We start from the raw sequence: 22,282 nt of genomic DNA on the forward strand, positions 1-22,282 counted from the left end.
GATATGTGGCTCTCAAACTGGAAGAAAATTCTCAATCATTTTTACAGGCTAAATTCCTGTCCAATCATTTAAAATGGTTAAATTTCCGTTTCATTACAAGGGTTCTATTTCTTACTGTAAAAAACATTTACAGTAAGAAAAAACTCCCTGACCTACTCTACCATAGAAAATAAGAGCGCTCTATGGTCAGGACGTGACACACAAAACCTCAGAAAATGGGCAAATAGAGAAGCAGCTCACCTGGTTTTACACTATGATTACACTATCGTTCAATGTTTATTAAAAAAACATTTTTAAATGAATAGTTGAATAGTTAAACGAGGGTTCTTCAGAAAATCTTCAGAAATGAAATAACTAGTGCTTTACAGTGATGGTGAAAAAGTGGGTTCAAATCTTATAGAATTTTCCATGTGGCCTATATTCTCTGCTGCCAATGACTGGAACAAACTACAAAAATCTCTGAAACTGGAAACACTTATCTCCCTCACTAGCTTTAAGCACCAGCTGTCACAGCAGCTCACAGATCACTGCAGCTGTACATAGCCCATGTATAATTTAGCCCAAACAACTACCTCTTCCCCTACTGTATTTATTTATTTATTTTGCTCCTTTGCAACCCATTATTTCTATTTCTACTTTGCACTTTCTTCCACTACAAATCTACCATTCCAGTGTTTTACTTGCTATATTGTATTTACTTTGCCACCATGGCCTTTTTTTGCCTTTACCTCCCTTATCTCACCTCATTTGCTCACTTTGTATATAGACTTATTTTTCTACTGTATTATTGACTGTATGTTTGTTTTTACTCCATGTGTAACTCTGTGTTGTTGTATGTGTCGAACTATTTTGCTTTATCTTGGCCAGGTCGCAGTTGTAAATAAGAACTTGTTCTCAACTTGCCTACCTGGTTAAATAAAGGTGAAATAAATTAAATAAAAATAAATATTGAAGGGCACTTAATAGAACTGGCTTTTCAAATTCAATATTGGTGCAGAATTTCTACTTAAAATATCAAAGGGATGCAAAGGGGACTCATTTCGTGGAATGACCCCACTACTCTTCCATTCACCACCACCTCCTCCACTGTGTGTATGAGTTGTTGGCTTAATCAACCTTGAGAAGAGCAGTAGGAGAGGAGAGGAGTAGGAGGACAGTCAGTGGTTCTGTCCCAGGTGATGAGAGGCTGTGGTCTGGCTTGTTGTCTCAGTAACTGTGACTATGTCCGTGTGTGTCTGTGGATGGATGGATTTTAACAGGTCTGTCTTATACATCACAGACACAGCAGACCCAGGAACAGGCTGATTAGACAACAGGTCAGTACAGCTCACCTCACAGCTGGGCTCTCAGCTTGCTGTACCATCATGACTACACACACACACACACACACACACACACACACACACACACACACACACACACACACACACACACACACACACACACACACACACATGCAAGATACACACAGGCAGTGCACAGCCACTCATTATGGGGATTTTATGCAGCCAATAACATTGATTTGTGAAGCGTTCACTGTGTTCTACGTGCTGTTGTCATGAGTCTTGGTCTCATGCTCTCCTCCTGCCTGGTCACAACCACCTGCAGCCATCACTGGGATAATGTCTCCTATGTACATATCACCTCACTTCTCTCCCTTACCTCCCTCCATCACTTTCTCTCTCCTTCCTCTCATCTAACTTTCCCTCCCTCTCTTTCTCCATACCTTCATCCCTCTACCATTCCTTCCTTAGATGGTTTCTTCTGTCCTCTCTTTTATTTTCCATCTTTCCACTCAAACTCTCCCACACACATTCCATTTCTACCAGATGTCCCGTTCCTATGTTGAAATGTTTGAAGCTGTACTAGTCCCAGTCACAGTCTGTCTTTCTCTGCCCACAAGAATTCCTGCTGGCTTTCTGCTTTCTACCCAGAGAGATGAAACAGGCTGAGGCTGCTGGGCCAGCCTGCTGGCTTTCTGCTTTCTACCCAGAGAGATGAAACAGGCTGAGGCTGCTGGGCCAGCCTGCTGGCTTTCTGCTTTCTACCCAGAGAGATGAAACAGGCTGAGGCTGCTGGGCCAGCCTGCTGGCTTTCTGCTTTCTACCCAGAGAGATGAAACAGGCTGAGGCTGCTGGGCCAGCCTGCTGGCTTTCTGCTTTCTACCCAGAGAGATGAAACAGGCTGAGGCTGCTGGGCCAGCCTGCTGGCGTTTGAAGCAGCTGTATATGGGTTCCCTCTGGGGCTGGTGAGGCGGTTGTTGTTGACTCGCGGTTGAACCGTCCACGGTCAGTAATTAGTAGTTTGGAAGGAGGGCGGGCGGTCTGTGTGCGTTAGACTTTTGTGGAGGTCCCAGGCTCTGCGATGGGAGAGGGAGGGATAAAGACAGAGGAAGAGAACTGTATTCCAATAGGTGCTGTCATCCTCAACGGGTCACAAGAAACAACTAGGGAGGTCATACTGTCTCTTAGCTGTACCTGGGCTTTGAGTGGATGAAATATCTTAAGATGGAGATATTTCTAATCAGTGAATATTTTGAGGAAGGAGGACGGATGCACTTTTAAATAATTCACACAGGGCCTGTGTGGTTTATGTAGGGATATGATTGTGTGAGTCATCAATTCTGTCCTAAACACCACTCCCCCTTTGAATTCCTAAAATCACTCCCATCAGACTCCCTATTTTAGCATTCCTCTGTCTTTTCTCTCACTCCCCTGAAATATTAGACTCTTCACTGTTCTGAACCTGTCTCTCTTCACTAACTCTTATCATAACAACATCACAAGGCAGGGAGGTGGAGGGCCTTCAAAGACTCTTGATTGACAGTTTGTCAGTTGGGTCAGTTGGGTCTCCGGTAAAGTGGACCAGTCCATTGAGGGTTTAGAGGGGAATGTGCCATCAAACAGAAATACCCTCCCGACCCCCCCAGTCTAATTTAGAATGACCTGAGAGGATCACCTTTGAGTGGGGATCAAGCACCTGAGTGCTGCCCCAAGGTGATGTGTGTGTGTGTGTGTGTGTGTGTGTGTGTGTGTGTGTGTGTGTGTGTGTGTGTGTGTGTGTGTGTGTGTGTGTGTGTGTGTGTGTGTGCCTATTTGTTGAGCTACAGAACATGCACATGTACAAATGTAGGATCTTAATCTGATCACACTTTTGTTGCTGAGAATTTTCCTTCAAAGCAGGAAATGAAAACTTGCAGTGTATTCAAGGTTTAAAAAAGGTCCTAAAGTTTGTTTAAAATCTCATACTTGTTTTACCCTAATGAAAAATGTATCAACCCCTGTAATGTTTTTCTTTAATTATAATCCACTTAATAATTCACATTCCCTGTTGCTGCAGGATCATTTTTGTACTCTAGCGAACTGGCTCAAATTAAGATCCTACATCTGTATAGTATTTGTCTGGGAGAGGAGAGTGAGGGAACAATCCTTGTGATGTGTCATGGTCATTGTTTTAGCAGAGCGCCATGACCATCCTTTTTAGAGGGTAGGGATCAGGCAGGGACTGTCCTTTAGAGGGTAGGGATCAGGCAGGGACTGTCCTTTAGAGGGTAGGGGTCAGGCAGAGACAGTCCTTTAGAGGGTAGGGGTCAGGTAGGGACAGTCCTTTAGAGGGTAGGGGTCAGGTAGGGACAGTCCTTTAGAGGGTAGGGATCAGGCAGGGACAGTCCTTTAGAGGGTAGGGGTCAGGCAGGGACTGTCCTTTAGAGGGTAGAGGTCAGGCAGGGACTGTCCTTTAGAGGGTAGGGATCAGGCAGGGACTGTCCTTTAGAGGGTAGGGGTCAGGCAGGGACAGTCCTTTAGAGGGTAGGGGTCAGGCAGGGACAGTCCTTTAGATGGTAGAGGTCAGGTAGGGACAGTCCTTTAGAGGGTAGGGGTCAGGCAGGGACAGTCCTTTAGAGGGTAGGGGTCAGGTAGGGACTGTCCTTTAGAGGGTAGGGGTCAGGCAGAGACAGTCCTTTAGAGGGTAGGGGTCAGGCAGAGACAGTCCTTTAGAGGGTAGGGGTCAGGCAGGGACAGTCCTTTAGAGGGTAGGGGTCAGGTAGGGACTGTCCTTTAGAGGGTAGGGGTCAGGCAGAGACAGTCCTTTAGAGGGTAGGGGTCAGGTAGGGACAGTCCTTTAGAGGGTAGGGGAGAGGCAGGGACAGTCCTTTAGAGGGTAGGGGTCAGGCAGGGACAGTCCTTTAGATGGTAGGGGTCAGGTAGGGACTGTCTTTTAGAGGGTAGGGGTCAGGTAGGGACAGTCCTTTAGAGGGTAGGGGTCAGGCAGGGACAGTCCTTTAGAGGGTAGGGGTCAGTTAGGGACTGTCTTTTAGAGGGTAGGGGTCAGGTAGGGACAGTCCTTTAGAGGGTAGGGGTCAGGCAGGGACAGTCCTTTAGAGGGTAGGGGTCAGGCAGGGACAGTCCTTTAGAGGGTAGGGGTCAGGCAGGGACAGTCCTTTAGAGGGTAGGGGTCAGGTAGGGACAGTCCTTTAGAGGGTAGGGGTCAGGGAGGGAGTGTCCTTTAGATTGTAGGGGTCAGGTAGGGACAGTCCTTTAGAGGGTAGGGGTCAGGTAGGGACAGTCCTTTAGAGGGTAGGGGTCAGGTAGGGACAGTCCTTTAGAGGGTAGGGGTCAGGCAGGGACAGTCCTTTAGAGGGTAGGGGTCAGGTAGGGACTGTCCTTTAGAGGGTAGGGGTCAGGCAGGGACAGTCCTTTAGAGGGTAGGGGTCAGGCAGGGACAGTCCTTTAGAGGGTAGGGGTCAGGCATGGACAGTCCTTTAGAGGGTAGGGGTCAGGTAGGGACAGTCCTTTAGAGGGTAGGGGTCAGGGAGGGAGTGTCCTTTAGAGGGTAGGGGTCAGGTAGGGACAGTCCTTTAGAGGGTAGGGGTCAGGTAGGGACTGTCTTTTAGAGGGTAGGGGTCAGGTAGGGACAGTCCTTTAGAGGGTAGGGGTCAGGCAGGGACAGTCCTTTAGAGGGTAGGGGTCAGGCAGGGACAGTCCTTTAGAGGGTAGGTGTCAGGTAGGGACAGTCCTTTAGAGGGTAGGGGTCAGGTAGGGACAGTCCTTTAGAGGGTAGCGGTCAGGTAGGGACAGTCCTTTAGAGGGTAGGGGTCAGGTAGGGAGTGTCCTTTAGAGGGTAGGGGTCAGGTAGGGACAGTCCTTTAGAGGGTAGGGGTCAGGCAGAGACAGTCCTTTAGAGGGTAGAGGTCAGGCAGGGACAGTCCTTTAGGGGTTAGGGGTCAGGCAGGGACAGTCCTTTAGAGGTTAGGGGTCAGGCAGAGACAGTCCTTTAGAGGGTAGGGGTCAGGTAGGGACAGTCCTTTAGAGGGTAGGGGTCAGGCAGGGACAGTCCTTTACAGGGTAGGGGTCAGGCAGGGACAGTCCTTTAGAGGGTAGGGAACAGGCAGGGACAGTCCTTTAGAGGGTAGGGGTCAGGCAGGGAAAGTCCTTTAGGGGTTAGGGGTCAGGCAGGGACAGTCCTTTAGAGGGTAGGGGTCAGGTAGGGACAGTCCTTTAGAGGGTAGGGGTCAGGTAGGGACTGTCTTTTAGAGGGTAGGGGTCAGGTAGGGACAGTCCTTTAGAGGGTAGGGGTCAGGCAGGGACAGTCCTTTAGAGGGTAGGGGTCAGGTAGGGACAGTCCTTTAGAGGGTAGGGGAGAGGCAGGGACAGTCCTTTAGAGGGTAGGGGTCAGGCAGGGACAGTCCTTTAGAGGGTAGGGGTCAGGTAGGGACAGTCCTTTAGAGGGTAGGGGTCAGGGAGGCAGTGTCCTTTAGAGGGTAGGGGTCAGGTAGGGACAGTCCTTTAGAGGGTAGGGGTCAGGTAGGGACTGTCTTTTAGAGGGTAGGGGTCAGGTAGGGACAGTCTTTAGAGGGTAGGGGTCAGGCAGGGACAGTCCTTTTGAGGGTAGGGGTCAGTTAGGGACAGTCTTCTAGAGGGTAGGGTTCAGGTAGGGACAGTCCTTTAGAGGGTAGGGGTCAGGTAGGGACAGTCCTTTAGAGGGTAGGGGTCAGGGAGGGAGTGTCCTTTAGAGGGTAGGGTCAGGCAGGGACAGTCCTTTAGAGGGTAGGGGTCAGGCAGGGACAGTCCTTTAGAGGGTAGGGGTCAGGGAGGGAGTGTCCTTTAGAGGGTAGGGGTCAGGTAGGGACAGTCCTTTAGAGGGTAGGGGTCAGGCAGGGACAGTCCTTTAGAGGGTAGGGGTCAGGCAGGGACAGTCCTTTAGAGGGTAGGGGTCAGGTAGGGACAGTCCTTTAGAGGGTAGGGGTCAGGTAGGGACAGTCCTTTAGAGGGTAGGGGAGAGGCAGGGACAGTCCTTTAGAGGGTAGGGGTCAGGCAGGGACAGTCCTTTAGATGGTAGGGGTCAGGTAGGGACTGTCTTTTAGAGGGTAGGGGTCAGGTAGGGACAGTCCTTTAGAGGGTAGGGGTCAGGCAGGGACAGTCCTTTAGGGGTAGGGGTCAGGCAGGGACAGTCCTTTAGAGGGTAGGGGTCAGGTAGGGACAGTCCTTTAGAGGGTAGGGGTCAGGGAGGGAGTGTCCTTTAGAGGGTAGGGGTCAGGTAGGGACAGTCCTTTAGAGGGTAGGGGTCAGGCAGGGACAGTCCTTTAGAGGGTAGGGGTCAGTTAGGGACTGTCTTTTAGAGGGTAGGGGTCAGGTAGGGACAGTCCTTTAGAGGGTAGGGGTCAGGCAGGGACAGTCCTTTAGAGGGTAGGGGTCAGGCAGGGACAGTCCTTTAGAGGGTAGGGGTCAGGTAGGGACAGTCCTTTAGAGGGTAGGGGTCAGGGAGGGAGTGTCCTTTAGAGGGTAGGGGTCAGGTAGGGACAGTCCTTTAGAGGGTAGGGGTCAGGTAGGGACTGTCTTTTAGAGGGTAGGGGTCAGGTAGGGACAGTCCTTTAGAGGGTAGGGGTCAGGCAGGGACAGTCCTTTAGAGGGTAGGGGTCAGGTAGGGACTGTCCTTTAGAGGGTAGGGGTCAGGCAGAGACAGTCCTTTAGAGGGTAGGGGTCAGGCAGGGACAGTCCTTTAGAGGGTAGGGGTCAGGCAGGGACAGTCCTTTAGAGGGTAGAGGTCAGGTAGGAACAGTCCTTTAGAGGGTAGGGGTCAGGTAGGGACAGTCCTTTAGAGGGTAGGGGAGAGGCAGGGACAGTCCTTTAGAGGGTAGGGGTCAGGCAGGGACAGTCCTTTAGATGGTAGGGGTCAGGTAGGGACTGTCTTTTAGAGGGTAGGGGTCAGGTAGGGACAGTCCTTTAGAGGGTAGGGGTCAGGCAGGGACAGTCCTTTAGAGGGTAGGGGTCAGGCAGGGACAGTCCTTTAGAGGGTAGGGGGCAAGTAGGGACAGTCCTTTAGAGGGTAGGGGTCAGGGAGGGAGTGTCCTTTAGAGGGTAGGGGTCAGGTAGGGACAGTCCTTTAGAGGGTAGGGGTCAGGTAGGGACTGTCTTTTAGAGGGTAGGGGTCAGGTAGCGACAGTCCTTTAGAGGGTAGGGGTCAGGCAGGGACAGTCCTTTAGAGGGTAGGGGTCAGGTAGGGACAGTCCTTTAGAGGGTAGGGGAGAGGCAGGGACAGTCCTTTAGAGGGTAGGGGTCAGGGAGGGAGTGTCCTTTAGATGGTAGGGGTCAGGTAGGGACTGTCTTTTAGAGGGTAGGGGTCAGGTAGGGACAGTCCTTTAGAGGGTAGGGGTCAGGCAGGGACAGTCCTTTAGAGGGTAGGGGTCAGGCAGGGACAGTCCTTTAGAGGGTAGGGGTCAGGTAGGGACAGTCCTTTAGAGGGTAGGGGTCAGGGAGGGAGTGTCCTTTAGAGGGTAGGGGTCAGGTAGGGACAGTCCTTTAGAGGGTAGGGGTCAGGTAGGGACTGTCTTTTAGAGGGTAGGGGTCAGGTAGGGACAGTCCTTTAGAGGGTAGGGGTCAGGCAGGGACAGTCCTTTAGAGGGTAGGGGTCAGGCAGGGACAGTCCTTTAGAGGGTAGGTGTCAGGTAGGGACAGTCCTTTAGAGGGTAGGGGTCAGGTAGGGACAGTCCTTTAGAGGGTAGGGGTCAGGTAGGGACAGTCCTTTAGAGGGTAGGGGTCAGGTAGGGAGTGTCCTTTAGAGGGTAGGGGTCAGGTAGGGACAGTCCTTTACAGGGTAGGGGTCAGGCAGAGACAGTCCTTTAGAGGGTAGAGGTCAGGCAGGGACAGTCCTTTAGGGGTTAGGGGTCAGGCAGGGACAGTCCTTTAGAGGTTAGGGGTCAGGCAGAGACAGTCCTTTAGAGGGTAGGGGGTCAGGTAGGGACAGTCCTTTAGAGGGTAGGGGTCAGGCAGGGACAGTCCTTTACAGGGTAGGGGTCAGGCAGGGACAGTCCTTTAGAGGGTAGGGAACAGGCAGGGACAGTCCTTTAGAGGGTAGGGGTCAGGCAGGGAAAGTCCTTTAGGGGTTAGGGGTCAGGCAGGGACAGTCCTTTAGAGGGTAGGGGTCAGGTAGGGACAGTCCTTTAGAGGGTAGGGGTCAGGTAGGGACTGTCTTTTAGAGGGTAGGGGTCAGGTAGGGACAGTCCTTTAGAGGGTAGGGGTCAGGCAGGGACAGTCCTTTAGAGGGTAGGGGTCAGGTAGGGACAGTCCTTTAGAGGGTAGGGGAGAGGTAGGGACAGTCCTTTAGAGGGTAGGGGTCAGGCAGGGACAGTCCTTTAGAGGGTAGGGGTCAGGTAGGGACAGTCCTTTAGAGGGTAGGGGTCAGGGAGGCAGTGTCCTTTAGAGGGTAGGGGTCAGGTAGGGACAGTCCTTTAGAGGGTAGGGGTCAGGTAGGGACTGTCTTTTAGAGGGTAGGGGTCAGGTAGGGACAGTCTTTAGAGGGTAGGGGTCAGGCAGGGACAGTCCTTTTGAGGGTAGGGGTCAGTTAGGGACAGTCTTCTAGAGGGTAGGGTTCAGGTAGGGACAGTCCTTTAGAGGGTAGGGGTCAGGTAGGGACAGTCCTTTAGAGGGTAGGGGTCAGGGAGGGAGTGTCCTTTAGAGGGTAGGGTCAGGCAGGGACAGTCCTTTAGAGGGTAGGGGTCAGGCAGGGACAGTCCTTTAGAGGGTAGGGGTCAGGTAGGGACAGTCCTTTAGAGGGTAGGGGTCAGGTAGGGACAGTCCTTTAGAGGGTAGGGGAGAGGCAGGGACAGTCCTTTAGAGGGTAGGGGTCAGGCAGGGACAGTCCTTTAGAGGGTAGGGGTCAGGTAGGGACCGTCCTTTAGAGGGTAGGGGTCAGGCAGAGACAGTCCTTTAGAGGGTAGGGGTCAGGCAGGGACAGTCCTTTAGAGGGTAGGGGTCAGGCAGGGACAGTCCTTTAGAGGGTAGGGGTCAGGTAGGGACAGTCCTTTAGAGGGTAGGGGTCAGGTAGGGACAGTCCTTTAGAGGGTAGGGGAGTGGCAGGGACAGTCCTTTAGAGGGTAGGGGTCAGGCAGGGACAGTCCTTTAGATGGTAGGGGTCAGGTAGGGACTGTCTTTTAGAGGGTAGGGATCAGGTAGGGTCAGTCCTTTAGAGGGTAGGGGTCAGGCAGGGACAGTCCTTTAGGGGTAGGGGTCAGGCAGGGACAGTCCTTTAGAGGGTAGGGGTCAGGTAGGGACAGTCCTTTAGAGGGTAGGGGTCAGGGAGGGAGTGTCCTTTAGAGGGTAGGGGTCAGGTAGGGACAGTCCTTTAGAGGGTAGGGGTCAGGTAGGGACTGTCTTTTAGAGGGTAGGGGTCAGGTAGGGACAGTCCTTTAGAGGGTAGGGGTCAGGCAGGGACAGTCCTTTAGAGGGTAGGGGGTCAGGCAGGGACAGTCCTTTAGAGGGTAGGTGTCAGGTAGGGACAGTCCTTTAGAGGGTAGGGGTCAGGTAGGGACAGTCCTTTAGAGGGTAGGGGTCAGGTAGGGACAGTCCTTTAGAGGGTAGGGGTCAGGTAGGGAGTGTCCTTTAGAGGGTAGGGGTCAGGTAGGGACAGTCCTTTAGAGGGTAGGGGTCAGGCAGAGACAGTCCTTTAGAGGGTAGAGGTCAGGCAGGGACAGTCCTTTAGGGGTTAGGGGTCAGGCAGGGACAGTCCTTTAGAGGTTAGGGGTCAGGCAGAGACAGTCCTTTAGAGGGTAGGGGTCAGGTAGGGACAGTCCTTTAGAGGGTAGGGGTCAGGCAGGGACAGTCCTTTACAGGGTAGGGGTCAGGCAGGGACAGTCCTTTAGAGGGTAGGGAACAGGCAGGGACAGTCCTTTAGAGGGTAGGGGTCAGGCAGGGAAAGTCCTTTAGGGGTTAGGGGTCAGGCAGGGACAGTCCTTTAGAGGGTAGGGGTCAGGTAGAGACAGTCCTTTAGAGGGTAGGGGTCAGGTAGGGACTGTCTTTTAGAGGGTAGGGGTCAGGTAGGGACAGTCCTTTAGAGGGTAGGGGTCAGGCAGGGACAGTCCTTTAGAGGGTAGGGGTCAGGTAGGGACAGTCCTTTAGAGGGTAGGGGAGAGGCAGGGACAGTCCTTTAGAGGGTAGGGGTCAGGCAGGGACAGTCCTTTAGAGGGTAGGGGTCAGGTAGGGACAGTCCTTTAGAGGGTAGGGGTCAGGGAGGCAGTGTCCTTTAGAGGGTAGGGGTCAGGTAGGGACTGTCTTTTAGAGGGTAGGGGTCAGGTAGGGACAGTCCTTTAGAGGGTAGGGATCAGGTAGGGTCAGTCCTTTAGAGGGTAGGGGTCAGGTAGGGACAGTCCTTTAGAGGGTAGGGGTCAGGCAGGGACAGTCCTTTAGAGGGTAGGGGGTCAGGCAGGGACAGTCCTTTAGAGGGTAGGGGTCAGGTAGGGACCGTCCTTTAGAGGGTAGGGGTCAGGCAGGGACAGTCCTTTAGAGGGTAGGGGTCAGGCAGGGAGTGTCCTTTAGAGGGTAGGGGTCAGGCAGGGACAGTCCTTTAGAGGGTAGGGGTCAGGTAGGGACTGTCCTTTAGAGGGTAGGGGTCAGGTAGGGACAGTCCTTTAGAGGGTAGGGGAGAGGCAGGGACAGTCCTTTAGAGGGTAGGGGTCAGGCAGGGACAGTCCTTTAGATGGTAGGGGTCAGGTAGGGACTGTCTTTTAGAGGGTAGGGGTCAGGTAGGGACAGTCCTTTAGAGGGTAGGGGTCAGGCAGGGACAGTCCTTTAGGGGTAGGGGTCATGCAGGGACAGTCCTTTAGAGGGTAGGGGTCAGGTAGGGACAGTCCTTTAGAGGGTAGGGGTCAGGGAGGGAGTGTCCTTTAGAGGGTAGGGGTCAGGTAGGGACAGTCCTTTAGAGGGTAGGGGTCAGGGAGGGAGTGTCCTTTAGAGGGTAGGGGTCAGGTAGGGACAGTCCTTTAGAGGGTAGGGGTCAGGTAGGGACTGTCTTTTAGAGGGTAGGGGTCAGGTAGGGACAGTCCTTTAGAGGGTAGGGGTCAGGCAGGGACAGTCCTTTAGAGGGTAGGGGTCAGGCAGGGACAGTCCTTTAGAGGGTAGGGGTCAGGCAGGGACAGTCCTTTAGAGGGTAGGGGTCAGGCAGGGACAGTCCTTTAGAGGGTAGGGGTCAGTTAGGGACAGTCCTTTAGAGGGTAGGGGTCAGGCAGGGACAGTCTTTAGAGGGTAGAGGTCAGGCAGGGACTGTCCTGTAGAGGGTAGGGGTCAGGCAGGGACAGTCCTTTAGAGGGTAGGGGTCAGGTAGGGTCAGGTAGGGACTGTCCTTTAGAGGGTAGGGGTCAGGCAGAGACAGTCCTTTAGAGGGTAGGGGTCAGGCAGGGACAGTCCTTTAGAGGGTAGGGGTCAGGTAGGGACAGTCCTTTAGAGGGTAGGGGTCAGGTAGGGACAGTCCTTTAGAGGGTAGGGGTCAGGTAGGGACAGTCCTTTAGAGGGTAGGGGTCAGGTAGGGACAGTCCTTTAGATGGTAGGGGTCAGGCAGGGACAGTCCTTTAGAGCGTAGGGGTCAGGCAGGGACTGTCTTTAGAGGGTAGGGGTCAGGCAGGGACTGTCCTGTAGAGGGTAGGGGTCAGGCAGGGACAGTCCTTTAGAGGGTAGGGGTCAGGTAGGGACAGTCCTTTAGAGGGTAGGGGTCAGGCAGGGACAGTCCTTTAGAGGGTAGGGGTCAGGCAGGGACAGACCTTTAGAGGGTAGGGGTCGGGTAGGGACAGTCCTTTAGAGGGTAGGGGTCAGGTAGGGACAGTCCTTTAGAGGGTAGGGGTCAGGTAGGGACTGTCCTTTAGAGGGTAGGGGTCAGGCAGGGACAGTCCTTTAGAGGGTAGGGGTCAGGCAGGGACAGTCCTTTAGAGGGTAGGGGTCGGGTAGGGACAGTCCTTTAGAGGGTAGGGGTCAGGTAGGGTCAGGTAGGGACTGTCCTTTAGAGGGTAGGGGTCAGGCAGGTACAGTCCTTTAGAGGGTAGGGGTCAGGCAGAGACAGTCCTTTAGAGGGTAGGGGTCAGGCAGAGACAGTCCTTTAGAGGGTAGGGGTCAGGTAGGGAGTGTCCTTTAGAGGGTAGGGGTCAGGTAGGGACTGTCCTTTAGAGGGTAGGGGTCAGGTAGGGACAGCCCTTGTAGTCCTCCAGGAATGCCCTTGCCCCCCGGCCTCAGCTCCCTCTAACAGGAGAGATATCCCCCTGGTTTCCCCTGGCTGGCTGTCACCATGTTTATCCCTCTTTGTCTCCTCTCACTCACTTTATCCTCAATTGTCCTGTCCTGGGCTGGACTGAGCTACCCCACAGCTATAACAACAGCTATCGGAAGTGTGTTTTTCTCTGTTAGCATGCTAGCTTTCTGTGTGTGCTCAGTTAGCATGCTAGCTCTCTCTCTCTCTGTGTGTGTGTGTGTGTGTGTGTGTGTGTGTGTGTGTGTGTGTGTGTGTGTGTGTGTGTGTGTGTGTGTGTGTGTGTCTGTGTCTGTGTGTGTGTGTGTGTGTGTGTGTGTGTGTGTGTGTAAATGCACAGGCATGCGTGTGTGCTCCCTAGTGTGTGTGTTTCTGTGTTTCAGGGTGTGGCTGTGGTTGAGTACCTACTCTCTGAACATCACCATCATCAACATGACAGGTCCTATCAACACCCACACCCCTCACCAACCCCAACACTCCCCAGCCCCTCACATCAGAGCCCACTGGACAGGCAGTTACCAGACAGACACTAACACAACACAATGCTAGTTGACAATAGGCGTCCATTGTGGCTCTGTAATGGTTTCTAAGTGATGAGCAGAGTTCAGCCGGCTGTCTCCTGCTTGGGCCACGCATCTCTGGCTGTTGTCAGGGCCAAATACTGCTTTGGTTTCCTCGCACTCTCTTGGGGCTGGACGTCACGGCATGGCAGTCTGTAAGTGTGTTTAACCTCTCTAGTGTAGGTGGCACCAAATCGTCCCACCTACGTAACAGCCAGTGGAATCCTGTGGCGCGTTATTCAAATACCTTAGAAATGCTATTACTTCAATTTCTCAAACATATTACTATTTTACACCATTTTAAAGACAAGACTCTCGTTAATCTAACCACACTGTCCGATTTCAAAAAGGCTTCACAACGAAAGCAAAACATTAGATTATGTCAGCAGAGTACCCAGCCAGAAATAATCAGACACCCATTTTTCAAGCTAGCATATAATGTCACATAAACCCAAACCACAGCTAAATGTAGCACTAACCTTTGATGATCTTCATCAGATGACAACCCTAGGACATTATGTTATACATTACATGCATGTTTTGTTCAATCAAGTTCATATTTATATCAAAAAACAGCTTTTTACATTAGCATGTGACTAGCATGTGACTAGCATTCCCACCGAACACTGCCGGTGAATTTACTAAATTACTCACGATAAACGTTCACAAAAAGCATAACAATTATTTTAAGAATTATAGATACAGAACTCCTCTATGCACTCGATATGTCCGATTTTAAAATAGCTTTTCGGTGAAAGCACATTTTGCAATATTCTCAGTAGATAGCCCGGCATCACAGGGCTAGCTATTTAGACACCCAGCAAGTTTAGCACTCACCAAAGTCAGATTTACTATAAGAAAAATGTTATTACCTTTGCTGTCTTCGTCAGAATGCACTCCCAGGACTTCTACTTCAATAACAAATGTTGGTTTGGTCCCAAATAATCCATCGTTATATCCAAATAGCGGCGTTTTGTTCGTGCGTTCAAGACACTATCCGAAAGGGTAAATAAGGGTGACGAGCATGGCGCAATTCGTGACAGAAAATTTCTAAATATTCCATTACCGTACTTCGAAGCATGTCAACCGCTGTTTAAAATCAATTTTTATGCCATTTTTCTCATAAAAAAGCGATAATATTCCGACCGGGAATCTGTGGTTAGGTAAACAGACGAAAGAAAATAAAGCATGGGGTCGACTCGGGCACGCGCCTAAGCCCATAGTACTCTGATCGGCCACTTGCCAAAAGCGATAATGTGTTTCAGCCAGAGGCTGCCTCGATATCGTTCAGCTTTTTCCAGGGCTCTGAGAGCCTATGGGAGCCGTAGGAAGTGTCACGTTATAGCAAAGATCCTCAGTCTTCAATAAAAAGAGCCAAGATGAAACACAACTTGTCAGACAGGCCACTTCCTGCATGGAATCTTCTCAGGTTTTGGCCTGCCATATGAGTTTTGTTATACTCACAGACACCATTCAAACAGTTTTAGAAACGTTAGGGTGTTTTCTATCCAAAGCCAATAATTATATGCATATTCTTGTTACTGGGCAGGAGTAGTAACCAGATTAAATCGGGTACGATTTTAATCCGGCCGTGTCAATACTGCCCCCTAGTCCTAACAGGTTAATAGTTACCAGATCCAACACAGTGCTAGCTGACACTAGGCGTCCATTGTGGCTCTGTAAGTGTGTTTAATAGTTACAGGACACAACACAGTGCTAGCTGACACTAGGCGTCCATTGTGGCTCTGTAAGTGTGTTTAATAGTTACCAGATCCAACACAGTGCTAGCTGACACTAGGCGTCCATTGTGGCTCTGTAAGTGTGTTTAATAGTTACCAGATCCAACACAGTGCTAGCTGACACTAGGCGTCCATTGTGGCTCTGTAAGTGTGTTTAATAGTTACAGGACACAACACAGTGCTAGCTGACACTAGGCGTCCATTGTGGCTCTGTAAGTGTGTTTAATAATTACCAGATCCAACACAGTGCTAGCTGACACATTGTGGCTCTGTAATGGCATGGCCGTTCATTTTCCAATGTTACAAAGCAGGGTGAAAAGCTGAACAGGTGAAAGCTATTGTAGACCATACAAGGTATTACGTCTTATTGGCTTGCCTGTTCAGCTTTTCACACTGCTTTGTAACATTGGAAAATGGACGGCCATGCCATTACAGTGAACAATCATGCATGTTTGTTTTGCTCTGTTGGTATGTTTTGAAGTGAACAGGTAAGCCATCTCATTGGTAGGATGGTTTCTAAGGTGAGAAGCTAATTGGACAGACAGATCTGACATAAACATGACATCAGTCCATGGGGTTTTCTCATTTGGGTAAAAGTCTGTCTTCCGTCCCATGTCCTCCGTCCTCTCCTCCGTGACCCAGAAACTGTTATGTGGTCAATTCACTAGTTGGCCGAACAGAGGGGTGTCCTCCACTCCTCGATAGCCTCCTTTATGAGTCTTTGGCAGAAGAGTTTTGATATCTGCCACCCCCCTCTGAATCAGTTGATGTATTGTCGGAAGAGAAAACCATGCACACGTTTAAAAACAATATGCTACTCATGGTTTGATCTATAAAACTAACTTCATATGTTTTGATCACTTTACACATTTATTTTGGGATCCACCCCTGGAAACGTCATTTATTTTGGGATCCGCCCCTGGAAACGTCATTTATTTTGGGATCAGCCCCTGGAAACGTCATTTATTTTGGGATCCACCCCTGGAAAGGGCATTTGTTTTGGGATCCGCCCCTGGAAACGTCATTTGTTTTGGGATCCGCCCCTGGAAACGTCATTTGTTTTGGGATCCGCCCCTGGAAACGTCATTTGTTTTGGGATCCGCCCCTGGAAACGTCATTTATTTTGGGATCCGCCCCTGGAAACGTCATTTATTTTGGGATCCGCCCCTGGAAACGTCATTTATTTTGGGATCCGCCCCTGGAAACGTCATTTATTTTGGGATCCGCCCCTGGAAACGTCATTTATTTTGGGATCCGCCCCTGGAAACGTCATTTATTTTGGGATCCGCCCCTGGAAAGGGCATTTGTTTTGGGATCCGCCCCTGGAAACGTCATTTGTTTTGGGATCCGCCCCTGGAAACGTCATTTGTTTTGGGATCCGCCCCTGGAAAGGGCATTTGTTTTGGGATCCGCCCCTGGAAACGTCATTTGTTTTGGGATCCGCCCCTGGAAACGTCATTTGTTTTGGGATCCGCCCCTGGAAACGTCATTTGTTTTGGGATCCGCCCCTAGAAACGTCATTTATTTTGGGATCCGCCCCTGGAAACGTCATTTATTTTGGGATCCGCCCCTGGAAACGTCATTTATTTTGGGATCCGCCCCTGGAAACGTCATTTATTTTGGGATCCGCCCCTGGAAAGGGCATTTGTTTTGGGATCCGCCCCTGGAAACGTCATTTGTTTTGGGATCCGCCCCTGGAAAGGGCATTTGTTTTGGGATCCGCCCCTGGAAACGTCATTTGTTTTGGGATCCGCCCCTGGAAAGGGCATTTGTTTTGGGATCCGCCCCTGGAAACGTCATTTGTTTTGGGATCCGCCCCTGGAAAGGTCATTTATTTTGGGATCCGCCCCTGGAAAGGGCATTTGTTTTGGGGTCCGCCCCTGGAAACGTCATTTGTTTTGGGATCCGCCCCTGGAAACGTCATTTGTTTTGGGATCCGCCCCTGGAAACGTCATTTGTTTTGGGATCCGCCCCTGGAAACGTCATTTGTTTTGGGATCCGCCCCTGGAAACGTCATTTGTTTTGGGATCCGCCCCTGGAAAGGGCATTTGTTTTGGGATCTGCCCCTGTAAACGTAATTTATTTTGGGATCCGCCCCTGGAAACGTCATTTATTTTGGGATCCGCCCCTGGAAACGTCATTTATTTTGGGATCCGCCCCTGGAAAGGGCATTTGTTTTGGGATCCGCCCCTGGAAACGTCGTTTGTTTTGGGATCCGCCCCTGGAAACGTCATTTGTTTTGGGATCCGCCCCTGGAAAGGGCATTTGTTTTGGGATCCGCCCTTGGAAACGTCATTTGTTTTGGGATCCGCCCCTAGAAACGTCATTTATTTTGGGCTCCGCCCCTGGAAACGTCATTTATTTTGGGATCCGCCCCTGGAAACGTCATTTATTTTGGGATCCGCCCCTGGAAAGGGCATTTGTTTTGGGATCCGCCCCGGGAAACGTCATTTATTTTGGGATCCGCCCCTGGAAAGGGCATTTGTTTTGGGATCCGCCCCTGGAAACGTCATTTATTTTGGGATCCGTCCCTGGAAACGTCATTTATTTTGGGATCCGCCCCTGGAAACGTCATTTATTTTGTGATCCGCCCCTGGAAACGTCATTTATTTTGGGAGTTGAGAAGAGTTGAGAAGGACCGTCTCATTTCAAGCAAGTGCCTTTCCTTCCATGTTCACTCTCCTTCATTACCTTTCACCTTTTTCAAAAGGAGGCGAGAGTGGACGGAGGAGAGGACAGAGGAGAGCAAATCTAATTGATAAAAGGCCAATGCCTTCAGGTTCCTCAACATCATGTTAGCCCTAAAGCATCAGAATTAATAACATATTATAAAAAATAACACCACAGTCTGATTGGCAGCCTTTTAAATATACATAGAAATCAAATATTCAACCAGAATCTCTAATCATCAGATAATCTCTGAAAATCAATGAGGACCGTTGTGTGATGTATGAATGTCAACCTTTTGTTGATGTATTTCACTGTGTCTGTGTGTCTGTGTGTGTGTGTGTGTGTGTGTGTGTGTGTGTGTGTGTGTGTGTGTGTGTGTGTGTGTGTGTGTGTGTGTGTGTGTGTGTGTGTGTGTGTGTGTGTGTAGTGGCAGTCCTGTACCCGTGTCCTCTATCTCCTCTCCTCTTCTCCTCCCCCTCTCTGTCCTTTCTCTCTCTCTTTTTCTCTCTCTCTGGCAGGCAGCCGGTGATAATGACGCAGAGAGAAAAAAAGAAGGGAGAGAGGAAGAAGGGGTAGAGAATGGAGGGAGAGAGAGAGCAGATGCTGTATGGAACAGATGAGGCCTAGACCTAGATGGTAGAATATAGCCTAACTAGCCTAACTGATGAAAAACAGAAGAGCAGGTATGTAGAGAGAGATGGAATGAGGGGAAAGAGGGCAAAATGAAGAGGTATGTTTTCGCTCACACAGCGCTCTGTTGATGTGACGTCATCAACACCCTGCGTCACTGAGTGTCATTGGACTCTGTGTGTGTCTGGGGCACAGGGCTAGTCAAGTAACAGAGTCACACACACACAATGGGCATGTTTCAAACCAGACTTGACTCTCTGGCCTCTAGGGAAAGACGTGTGAGAGGGTCAGAGAGACGAGACACTGCATGGTACAGTATAGAACTTGTTTTTGTTTGGCACAGAATGGATGGATTTGTTCGTATGGGAATACATCACTGCTGCATAGACAGTGGCTAGTGTTGTTGTGATGAATGACGTTGTGTGCATGTATGTGTGTGCTGCTGGCTTCCTGCTTCAGCCCTCAGCCAGAGGGTCGGGATGCTACTGCGCTCTGTTGTCATGGTGATGCGGGAAATGAGAAAACCGGGATTATGTGAATTTGTGCGCAGGCAGAAATGAAGAGAGAGAGAGGGAGGAGAGAGAGAGTAAGAGAGAGAGAGGAGAGCGAGAGAGTGAGAGAGAGAGTGAGGAGAGCAGAAGTGGAGAGAAACAGGAGTACAGGAGGACCGATGCTGAGGGAAGCTTCTTGCTGTGTTTTCATCAGGATTATTATCAGTGGTTCTTGAACAAGACGTCTGCTGCTGCTGCTTCTGGGATACTGCGACCACACACACACACACACTCTCTCTTACACATACACACTTTCTCTCGCTCTCTCTCTCTTGCTCACACACACACACATACACACACTCACACTCGCTTGCTCTCGAACACACACACACTCTGTTGGCCTTGTCAGCATGGCCATGGACCGTGATGTCAACAGTGATGGTGGCGTGTGTGTGATGGTACAGTAGCTTTAGGACTGTGTTGACACACACATGACGAGCAGCACTTCCCAGGGGCCCAGCTGAGGGACACTACACAGGCCTGGCTAGGGGCCCTCCACGGCATGGTAAATACTCTGGGTTTACGTTTTAACCCCTACCACCGCCGACTATCTCTGCTATATGGATAACACTGTAGCAAGGAAAGAATACTGAATAGTTTGACTACAGCGAGTGACTGTGTTTATGAGTTGAGTTGCTTTGAGAAGAGAGGTCTGTGTATTAGTGTCTGTATGACGTGAAGGCTAAAGGGGATGGATTCTGATTTGGGGAGATTTAGCTAATAAGCTAGTTCTTTGTGTACATGTTCTTCACTGTATGCATTGGTATTTGATGGAGATGTCTGTGTGGATAGCGATGACAGGACTGGCGTTTTGTAGCGGTGTGTGAGGCTAGAAGGCGTGACAAATTGTTAGCGATATCTTGATACTGAATTGATTATACTGCTGCCGCTTGTGTGTGTGTGCTGCTGAAGTTGTTCCCTCGCTCTCTGTCCCCCGCTGGCTTTGTTCCCTAAGGGAGTGACTCTGCCTAATACAGTCAGGGTGTGTGTGTGTGTGGGGGGGTTCTAGTGTGTGCATGCTCAAGGTTGTATTTGTATACAGCGGCTATACACATTAGAGGTCGACCGATTATAATTTTTCAGCGGCGATACCGATTATTGGAAGACCAAAAAAAACCGATGCCGATTAATCGGCCGATTTGCATATATATATTTGTAATAATGACAATTAGAACAATACTGAATGAACACTTTTAATTTTAACTTAATATGATATATCAATAAAATCTATTTAGGCTCAAATAAATAATGAAACATGTTCAATTTGGTTTAAATAATGCAAAAACAAAGTGTTGGAGAAGAAAGTAAAAGTGCAATATGTGTCATGTAAAAAAGCTAAGGTTTAAGTTCCTTGCTCAGAACATGAGAACATATGAAAGCTGGTGGTTCCTTTTAACATGAGTCTTCAATATTCCCAGGTAAGAAGTTTTAGGTTGTAGTTATTATAGGAATTATAGGACTATTTCTCTCTATACCATTTGTATTTCATATACCTTTGACTATTGGATGTTCTTATAGGCACTATAGTATTGCCAGCCTAATCTCGGGAGTTGATAGGCTTGAAGTCATAAACAGCCCAATGCTTGAAGCACAGCGAAGAGCTGCTGGCAAACACAGGAAAGTGCTGTTTGAATGAATGCTTACGAGCGTGCTGCTGCCTACCACCGCTCAGTCAGACTGCTCTATCAAATATCAAATCATAGACTTAATTATAATATAATAACACACAGAAATACGAGCCTTAGGTCATTAATATGGTAAAATCTGGAAACTATCATTTCGAAAACAAAACATCTATTCTTTCTGTGAAATACAGAACCGTTCCATATTTTATCTAACGGGTGGCATCCCTAAGTTTAAATATTGCTGTTACATTGCACAACCTTCAATGTTATGTCATAATTATGTACAATTCTGGCAAATTAATTATGGTCTTTGTTAGGAAGAAATGATCTTCACACAGTTCGCAATGAGCCAGGCAGCCCAACTGCTGCATATACCCTGACTCTGCTTGCACTGAACGCAAGAGAAGTGACACAATTTCCCTAGTTATAAGAAATTCATGTTAGCAGGCAATATTAACTAAATATGCAGGTTTAAAAATATATACATGTGTATTGATTTTAAGAATGGCATTTATGTTTATGGTTAGGTACACATTGGTGCAACGACAGTGCTTTTTTTCCGCAAATGCGCTTGTTAAATCATCACCCGTTTGGCGAAGTAGGCTGTGATTAGATGAGAAATTAACAGGCAACGCAGGACAAGCTAGATAAACTACTAATATCATCAACCATGTGTAGTTAACTAGTGATTATGTTAAGATTGATTTTTATAAGATAAGTTTAATGCTAGCTAGCACCTTACCTTGGCTACTTGCTGCACTCGCATAACAGGTAGTCGGCCTGCCACGCAGTCTCCTCGTGGAGTGCAGTGTAATCGGCCATAATCGGTGTCCGAAAATGCCGATTACCGATTGTTTTTGAAACCGTGAAATCGGCCCTAATTAATCGGCCATTCCGATTAATCGGTCGACCTCTAATACACATCATATCATCTTTAAAGTGTAGTAGATGTTGTTAGATGCTCTGAAACAATGGAGAGAGACAGACAGAGAGAATAGTGGGGCCTGAATAGAAATCACAACCTTATAGACAGATGCTTATTGGCTGCCATTATAGTACATGATTTCTCCTTAGCATGGGTCATTTATCATGCCCTAATGATTAAGGGAAACCAAGGGAATGTTGTTATGTATAGAACAGGAAGATAAATTGCCGTGATCAGCTCAAATGTTTTAGGTGCCGGCTTCAAAAGGCATATACTGGAAGAAATTACAAACAAGGCACTCACAGAACACACACAGCACATCAAATGTTCTAATGTGGTGCTGTAAATAGGTTGTTTATGCTAGTGATGTCTTCTGTCAGTACACCTGTGAATGTACTCCTTTTACAATGACAAAGGGGACGGAACACAAACAAAGGGGCCACAATTACACCCAGAACCCCCTGAATCACAGCTGCAGAGCTCTAGTGTGCTGCTGAAATGCCTGTCCTTGAGATATCGCCCATGAAATCTGCCGTTAGGGAAGGTGTCTGGAGTGGACTGTGATGAGGCTGCATTTTCCATCACCTCGCTCCACCTGTGTGTGTGTGTGTGTGTGTGTGTGTGTGTGTGTGTGTGTGTGTGTGTGTGTGTGTGTGTGTGTGTGTGTGTGTGTGTGTGTGTGTGTGTGTGTGAGTGAGTGTGTGAGTGAGTGAGTGAGTGAGTGAGTGAGTGAGTGAGTGAGTGAGTGAGTGAGTGAGCGAGCGAGCAGACTGCCCCTTCATGCCCCAGCAATCTATCTGGTGATACAGTGGAGACAAGAGAGGACAACTGACTAGTAAACAGATGTGTCCTGTTGATACAGTGAAGAGAGGACAACCGACTAGTAAACAGATGTGTCCTGGTGGTACAGTGAAGAGAGGACAACTGACTAGTAAACAGATGTGTCCTGGTGGTACAGTGAAGAGAGGACAACCGACTAGTAAACAGATGTGTCCTGGTGGTACAGTGAAGAGAGGACAACCGACTAGTAAACAGATGTGTCCTGGTGGTACAGTGAAGAGAGGACAACTGACTAGTA

General features: G+C 49.5%; 1 long non-coding RNA gene across 2 annotated transcripts in view; it reads left to right on the forward strand.

Moving 5' to 3' along the window:
* The window catches only part of LOC106606484 (cAMP-dependent protein kinase type I-beta regulatory subunit), a 231,754-nt gene that overhangs the window by 21,553 nt on the left and 187,919 nt on the right, over window positions 1–22,282 (forward strand). Inside the window, exon 1 of one of the 2 annotated variants that reach the window (XR_006770162.1) lies at window positions 18,717–19,159. The exons of the other annotated variant lie outside the window; for it this stretch is intronic. This is a non-coding gene — a long non-coding RNA (cAMP-dependent protein kinase type I-beta regulatory subunit). Of the gene's footprint in view, window positions 1–18,716; window positions 19,160–22,282 lie in introns of those variants that run through there. 2 annotated transcript variants of the gene reach the window in all.

The sequence above is a fragment of the Salmo salar genome, chromosome ssa06, assembly GCF_905237065.1.
Source record: "Salmo salar chromosome ssa06, Ssal_v3.1, whole genome shotgun sequence".
Classification (NCBI taxonomy): domain Eukaryota; kingdom Metazoa; phylum Chordata; class Actinopteri; order Salmoniformes; family Salmonidae; genus Salmo; species Salmo salar.